We start from the raw sequence: 8819 nt of genomic DNA, 5'->3' as shown, positions 1-8819 counted from the left end.
ACCAAATCGTCGAAGGTCTCTTGACAAACTTTTTTTCAGAAAAGCTTCAATTTTAAAAGAAATATATAAAATTAAGGAAAATACAATTGATATATCCGTTTCATGGTCCTTCTGCCCGTGATGTTGACTCAACAGTTGCCTGTATGACGAGTAAGGACATCCATTCAGATCTGAAAGCACATCCTTTGTAAAAAAGTATTCAAACTTACGTAGTTACTTGTTAACTCACATTTCTAAAGTTGAGTCATGATGAAAATAATTGATTTCCATAATATAAAGTTCGGTTGAAGATTAAGGAAAACAGTTTGAGCACTGAGTGCAGGTTGAGAAATCGTAGAATATGGAATATGTTTCACCCAAAAGCACAGCGAAATCGAAAACGTCTCGGTCTAAAAAGACTAAAAGACTAAAACAAAAGCATTTTTATTGATGGTATGAACAAGTTACCTTAAGGGAATTGGTTCAAAAGTTTGACCAAAGGAAAATGAAGTAAAAATCCAAGAATACCATCTAAAAAGGAAACGTCTCTGAAAAATATAAGAAATGTACAGTTGCATTACAAGAAGTTTTACCTTTTTATTTTTAAGTACCTTAAAATTATTTTATATACAACACTGTAAAATTATGGAAAAAAAATCAATTGGAATAAGCACAGCATTTTTTTTTATTTTTCACATTTTTCCGAGAGTAGGAACTGTGTGTGTTCTCGAAGTAACTTTTACCAACTGATGAAATTGAGTTGATAAATTTATGTAGTTACATTTAACAGAATTACCCAGCCTACTTGATTATAAAAACCTGAACTGAACTCTTTCAGTGTTGTTTACTGTGAAAATTCATGCGAAATTTCACTTACATTTTCAGTGTTGTTTAATGTGATAATGAGCATAAAAGAACTGGAAGCGGCAAGAGGGCTGGAATATTGAGTTCTTTTCTAGAAATATTTTTAATGTTAGGGTATTTTACAATACTGCATTTGTCACAGCTCGTGACCTGATTTCAGCTAATTAGTTTGAGACCTATCAAAGTGAAAACAGTTTAGAACTGTCAAATTTATGGCAAAATAAAAAAAAACACATTTAAACTTAGTTTGTACTACACATGCATCTCATGAGTTACTGGTACTAGTATATAATTAGTTATTAGTTAAGTTATGGCAGTTTGTTCAACAAGAGCAAAAAGAAGAACTCGGTCGACTTGAAAAAAAAGTTTTTTTTCTTATCGGCTGCGGTGGTAACTGGAGCAATAATCATGCAAACCACAGTTAAATGAAGTCGCGCATGAAGTGCATATAGTTGGATGCAACAACAACAACAAACGGAAAAAGAAAAAAAACTGACAGAGAGAGAGAGAGAAAGAGAAAAGGAGAAACGTATAAGTAATTGCAAGATGGCAAAAAGAATTTTCTGTGGAAATTATATTTAACAATTTTCAGTGAAAATGCCTTAGAATTAAGTTTGGAGTTTGTCCGTTTTAATCAACGGTTGCATGCAACCGGCTGTGGCAAACGGGAACTTGCCACAGCGTGGGCAAGTGGATGGGTATCCACTGGGGTGGCTTTTGGGTGGATTGTTTTGCGTTGTCATTATCTTGTTCGACTGCATTAATCAGCCAACCAAAGAGCTAACCAGTCTGTCAGATTTGTACTTTATCATCTGACAATTGAGAATTCTGAGAAAAATTGCATTTTTAAATTTCATTACAATAAACTGAGATTCATTTTCGTTTGGTTTTCATTCGCCTTGCTCCTCGTTTCTAATTTAAAAAGGAAAAACAATTTATTTTTTTGTTTAGCAAATTTGCCCGTCTCATACGGTTAACGAGAATTTGATTTATTGCCATTTCTATAATTTGAAATTCATACAAATTGTAATGAAAGAAAAAAATATATCTTCTCATATCATTTCGTTTTCAATTTTTCGCATTGTCGCCGCCAGTCAACAAAGTTCTATGAAGATTTATGACAACCAATTGACCCAAGAAGTGAGAAGGTGTACAAACTATAGGATCGGTGCAGGGAGCAAACTAAATTGAAATTGAGTTTTATTTCTGCAATAAAAATAAATTCAAGTTATACGAGCATATGCATACGAGGGCAATCAGGCGGAGCATAGAGAGACTATAAGAAGAACATTAAAAGTGGTCATAATGAGTTTACCATATTAAGATAATTCAATGGAAAACTTTCAAAAGTCTTAAGTCTTACATTTCGTCTTACATTTTCGTTTTAATTATAAAAGTTAATTATTATAAAGTATTTGATCTTATAGCCTAAGAGCTTACTTACTAAACAAGGCCAGGTTGTGGTCCCTATTAAAACTTGGCTATGTATGTGAAGATCTTAAAAAAAGTTTTAGAATACTATAAAACAATTAAAATTAAAGTCGAATCAACATTTATTTATAAAAAAGGTAGAATCAGGCTGGTACTCTAATTAAAAATTAATCGATTTACTTAACTATATAAAAAATGTGATTTAATTTTTAATATTTCTGTGCGGTAAGAAGCTACTTAAAAGGGTTTTTTTTTCTTTATTTTTATTGATGAAAATAAATATAAACTTTAAATGAAATATAAAGTTTATGATTATTATTCAAGTCTTTAAACCTATTCAGGAAAGATTTCTATATGCAGTATCTGTTTTCTGTTGCACTTTTGTTACGGTTCGAATGGTGATAATAAAACACTTTTATGGCCACATCATTTTAGCCTTACATTACTTTTAGTTTAGACTACTTTTTCCCCCCTTTAAGCCATGGATGGCAATCGTTTTACTCAAATTGTAGGCACTTAAAAAACCTTTCAAAAAGATGTTAAAATTTATTTCTCCAATTACCAATTAGGCATAATAAACGGCCAATTAATAAAGTAATTGAATCTTTTGCCTTGTATTAGAGCCTATTGAGATTATTTAAAATGTTATTAAGCTTTAACGGTTTTTGGTTGCATATAGCCATTATAGTAATTTGCCATCTGATCCCATCGAAAGTAGACATTTTTGCAAAATAATGAGCCTACAGGAAAAATTGTAGCAACATGTGTGGATTCTTATAAAATATCTTGGCTTAACCCAAACATTGCCTTGCCTAGATTCAAACTCTCTACTGTATGTATGTATGTATGTACGTTATCTTTAGTATTTATGTCATCGTTAAATTTGGCTTCCAGCTGCTTTTACCTCAACTAGGAACAAGTGCACAAGAGCATTCTGTGCTGCTGCTGATGCTTACCAGATTCATATTCCCCCATAGGTGTGGCACGAGAAAAATATTTAAACACAACATAAAAATTAAAATAGAAAAACGAAACTAGTCTAATCACACAGGCACAGAGCAAGTTCAGCGCTCAAGTCTTTAAAATGCTGGACAAGCGCTCTAACTAAATCATTCGCCATTTCATTTTGAAGCAGTAAATGATAATAGATTACAAAAATTATCTGTATAGAATAACCTCATTACTGATTCATAGACAAGAGGTAGAAATTAAGAATTTCAATTTGTTGTTATGATCTTCAATATTAATTTGTCTTCTTAAGCGGAAAATAAATATTTAATAATTATTACTATTGCTTATCATATAAATTTAATTATTTAAAAAAAAGATTTTTTCATTATTATTATGAACTTTAAATTATTAATTAATAAATCTATTCCCACGACCCATTTCTTAATGTCCATCACAACGTGTTGGTCTCTCCCCAAAGTGACACCAAACGACAGCGGAAAATGGACCATGTTCATGTCCCAGTTTTCCGATCGAGACTTCATATTAAAACCACCAAATGGAAGTTAATCCCTCGCCTGGAACCAACTAACTAAACACCACCAAATCTTGAGTTCAGAACAAGTGTAAATGATGCTGATCTGCTGGATGGTCGTCCCATCTTATCGTATGCGTTTTCTGTCAGGAAAAACTGCAAAATATAAAAAAAAGATATAAAACTGGTTGCCTAAGTTACTACGTCGTATTAATTTTAATTTGCATGCGAAAAAAAAAAATTGTAGTAGTAGGTATGTTTAGAGAATAGTTTAAATAAAGCCGCAGGCGCCTAAACTTGACACATTTTCTTTTAAGTTGCAACAAGAAAGAACTTTTTCCTCAATATTTGACCCAATTGACAAGGAATTTCTTGGGTAAGTGAAGGGTTTTAAGGGGGGAAATATAGAAAAAGGGCGACATCAATCATTTCTGCATTTCTGAGACATTATTCTCCAACGTCATCGTGTTGATCTTAGGGGGCTTTAGCAATGACTTGGCAGCTTTTCTAGTCGAAAGTCGAAAGAAATGCATTTTCAAGTTGGGAGTGAGAGAGAACCTTCGATTGGCCAAGTGGAAAAATCTTTAACTAAATGACAATCGATTAAGGTCACAAAATAAAAAAAAAACCAAAACAGAAGAAAATAACAGAAAAAAATAAGATTCCCGCGAAAGTTGCCCAAGACCAACGCGTTGCGACGCCCAGCAGCGGCAGCGGCTGCGGCACCAGCACCAGCAGCAAGTGGCGCCCAAGAAAAACTTCAATTGGTAGCCAAGCGAAGATCATCATCAAAGCCATCATCATCGGATCATGCTTGGCTGCAAATTGAAGCAGGAGCAAAGTTAGAGTCAGAGACAGAGCCATAGATGGAGATGGTGTTTGAGTTGGAGTCGGAGCTGGTGAGCTGAGAGTCAAGAGGCGCAACGGCGACGATTTGCATGACCAGTTGATGGGGTGCGTGAGTACGTGTCCGATCCTCGAAATCGAATATAGATTCATCGAAGAGGAAGAGCTAAATTGGAGCACTTCAATTACCTATAGCTTCAGTCATGCAAACGATTTTCCCGCAGTGGACAGAAACAGCACACGGCACTGGGTGAAATGTAGGGGGCAGGTGCATGAACATAGTTAGTTAGGCTCTCCCATCGTCATCAACATCATCATCATCATCATCAATGGCATCGGCATGGGTATTGTAGGAACCTGGCATAGTGAACCACTTGATCACTTGACCATGGAATTTGCATACATTCACTAAGAGCGAAATGTAGAGAGGGTGAGAGAGAGAGAGAGAAGGAGTAAACTAAGACAACATTTTGTGGTTTTTCTTTAACTTGCAAATGTTAGTCAAATGGAAATGCAGCAAGAGTATCGATATTATTGGCTGACAAAAACAAATTTATACAATTCCCAACTGATATTCATAGTATGTATAATATCTTGTATATATAGCTGATATATTTTATTTTATTTCTTATGTTGATTCCGACATTAAGATTAGAATGAAAAAAAAACTTTTATGTAATTGATAATGTGGTGAATTTAAAGGCGATTCCAACTATGTGCTTATTGCTAATCTGTTCTGTAAACCTTGAATCCTTAAAGTATCCTTTTTTGTCCTTATTTGAACTGAATATCATTTTTCAATAGTATTTTTACAAACATTAATGATGGAATATTGTGCAATTTGGAAATATATGTATTTGTTGGCTTATTTCTTTTTTGAATTCATCTGGATATCTTTAAATCATTTAACTATTCTACTTTTAAGAATTTAGTACTTTAAGAATTAAGTTCTAAAGAAAATTTTTTAAGCTACCTAAAAAGATAGTTGGTACAATTTTTATAGGAAAATTTGTATGTTGAAGTAGAACGTTACAGAATCCATTATGAATATTTTCAAATATGTATGTGAAACTGATTACTTGCATACATAAAAAATTGGTACAAAGAAGTGAATTTAAATTGAAATTAAATGAACTAAATAAAAATGTTAAAGTTTTGCACAAAACATTAACAATAGTGAAGATTATTACCTTCTTAATTTTTGTAGATTGTTTAATTTATTACTAGTTAATGAGGAGCCAATGACTTTATTAATGGTTCCTTCTTCATTTCAAACATCTTGATCAAGTCAATATATCTATAGTAAGGGTATAGCATTGTGCTCAGTGGCGCTGCTTAGCTAGTGTTCATTTTTCTTTTGAAATAGTTTAGCCTCCTGACAACAGATGGCTAAGCTATTAGAAAGCTTTTCGACTTCATAAAGCTTTCAAGTGTGTAAAACTCATGTAGATAATGAAGAAAACTCTTAAAAATTGCCCTAACGAATTTAATTTTAAAATTGTATTGAATGAAATTGCTTGGTAATCTTTGAGGTCGACAAAAGACAATTCTTTAAAGGCTATTTTAAAAAAAAAATTTCTTTAACCACACAATACTTGAATATTTTAATTATATAATTAATGAAGGTATCTTTATGTTCAGCTTCAATTAATAAATAAATATGAAAGTGTTTCAAAAAAATTTAAAAGAATATACCTATAAAGGTAATACTGGCTTAAAAGATTACATTTTCTGTAAAAGTAAATCGTTTGTAGACAATTTACCTATTTAAATCCAGTATTCTAACTTAGGAAATGATTCCTGAAACATTAAACTAATTTTTAAGAAGTAAAGAAAGTCATTTACATGGTTTTTAATCTCGTAATCTATAAAATATAATCTGCGGCCCATTGAATGAGAGAAATTTCGTCTCCTAAAAGTGAAATTCTATCTCTGAAGCTGGTAAAACTTACCACTTCTCCTCCAAAATGACCGACAAAATGATATTAAAACTATGAGATGGATCCGCCACGGCCTATATATACATACGTCTTTACATTTTCATTTTAGAAAAAACTCCAATCTCATGTTTTATGCTTTAAATATTTCCTTAACTTATCAATGGACATACCTTGATATATTACAAAGGTTTAAAATACGTATAAATATTATTCATATTCCTTTTTATCATATTGATCTGCATATTCATTAGAGCATCAAACAGATGAGCTTAAAACGTTTACTCCTCCTTCTGCTCTATGAAAGGAAACCACAAGTTTTGGCCTTACAAAAATGCCCATTAAAATTGAGAACTTAATTTACGAAGCACACAAAACTCATTCATTGAAACGTAGTCAGTCACAGTCGTTCAGTCTTTCAGTCATATCAAACACGTGGGCGTTGCGCCCCTATTTGTGGGGCCAAGTGAGGCGCATAATTCATGTCAATATCAAAACTCATTTACTTGCGGTTGTCTTTGGCGCCACTTGGAGCCCATCATCAAAAGTGATAGAAGAAAATCATCTAATGAGATATCAAGGGAGATGTTAGCTATGACTGAAGTGTCGGCAAAGTGTGAGAGGGGGATAGTAGGTTTGTCTGGGGTGGGATACCTATTAATTCGCTCGAGTGTGATGTCGTTTATAAGCCAGCGTTGACAACAACACCCAAAAGGCCATGAATGAAATAATGTTGCAAAATCTCGGCCAAGTTGAAATATGGAAAACTTTCCTCTAGCAACCATTCCAGCAGCATCAGGTCTCAGTACCCACGTTGTCCAAGAAGGACAACTCTTTTGAATGATTTTAATTACTTTTTCTCTGTCCTTTGCTATCTAATTCATTTGTTTCCAACTTGTTGCCCATCAGTTAAAAGTCGAAATGGAAAAGGATTCGTAATGGTAATTCCATTTTCATTTCGAACATTTCACGCTTGAAGGAGTCGAGCATAGACTATAGTCCCACCCCGCTCCACTTCACTCTACTCCATTTCTTGCCCAAGTCCACCGAAAAAACTGATTTCTATCACAATGTGCCCATTACAACTTATTGCTGTGTGGCTACTTTTAATACACTAAATTAACTTTCCGGGATTGGGGTTTTGGTTTGGGTTTGAGTTTTTTGTTTGGTTGGCTTACTCCTCCACTTGAATACACTCCACTCCCATCTATCCATTCCCATGCCACTCCACTCTGTCGCCCACGCGTATTTTATCTGCCGTTTATCTCGCCTTTTGTTGATTAATAGCTTTGTGGTAATTAATTTGGCGTGAATGAAGTGCATAAAGAATGCTGGCCAATGGAATGAGGCAGACATTTGCCATATACATAAGTACTCTTCTTGTTTATGTGTATATATGTCATTTATGGTCAAAGTAAATATGAATACCAAATGAAGCATTAGAAACTATATCAAAGAAAATTACTGTCTAATAGAAATTAAAAGCAAATCTCTAATAGAAGTAATATTTATCATAACCACAGCTCATCTAGTTGCTAAGAAGGTTGATTAGGCTTAACTTTTGTGAACCAATAATTGAAAAACAATTTTCCCTTTAGAAAATAGGATAGGTCGTGGTCGCCTTTTTTACACGAATGTTGTCGGATGTTGTAATCTCCCAGTCAATCCAGCAAGGGGTACTTCATTCAATCGCTCGAGGGGCGCAAAGTCAGAATACAATGCAAGTGATCGTCTGGACAAGGATAACAATAATTAAAGGATAACAATGGTGTGTGAAAGTAGCCTGGTTACAGTCAAAGGATCGGCCAAAAGTGTGGTAAATACATTTGTCGATTCAATAGTTATAGCTAATAAGGAAAGTTCCGTTGTTAAGCTAATTTATATAACTCACCACTTAATCCATTAAGAGATCCAGAATCACAAAAACTGAATTTTTCCTAGTTACATTGGAACTAGTAGGATATCCAAACAATATAAGAAAAGATAGAAATATTTTTGAATACATCTTAAACCTTTTTATCTGAAGCTGAAGTTTGAAAGAGAAATGCAATACATTTCGTCAGTTTGTTAGTCTAACCCCAACAGTTGTAAGTGGTAATATTTTAACCTTTCTTAGTTGAAAATATTCTAATAGTTAAATATATGTATACCTATGGAAATATCTACAAAATTTGTGTATGTATGTGTGTGTGCCGATAACTTTCGCTTGCGTTAGGCAACTTAATGTCAACTTCATTCTAATAAACCTCTCACCTAAGAGTTTTTACTAAAAACAACAA

At 33.4% G+C, this 8819-nt stretch overlaps 1 long non-coding RNA gene across 1 annotated transcript; it reads right to left on the bottom strand.

Annotated features, from left to right (window-relative positions):
• Nucleotides 1-278: 278 nt before the first annotated feature.
• On the bottom strand, nt 279-703 carry LOC137572617 (uncharacterized). The gene is made up of 3 exons (XR_011031715.1): nt 573-703; nt 448-510; nt 279-389 (listed from the first exon to the last, which is right to left on the bottom strand). It is a non-coding gene; the product is annotated as an uncharacterized lncRNA (long non-coding RNA).
• Between the last annotated feature and the right edge of the window lie 8116 nt (nt 704-8819).

The sequence above is a fragment of the Drosophila tropicalis genome, unplaced genomic scaffold (assembly GCF_018151085.1).
Source record: "Drosophila tropicalis isolate 14030-0801.00 unplaced genomic scaffold, ASM1815108v1 contig_393, whole genome shotgun sequence".
Lineage (NCBI taxonomy): Eukaryota > Metazoa > Arthropoda > Insecta > Diptera > Drosophilidae > Drosophila > Drosophila tropicalis.
This window is presented reverse-complemented; position numbering and strand designations above follow the sequence as displayed.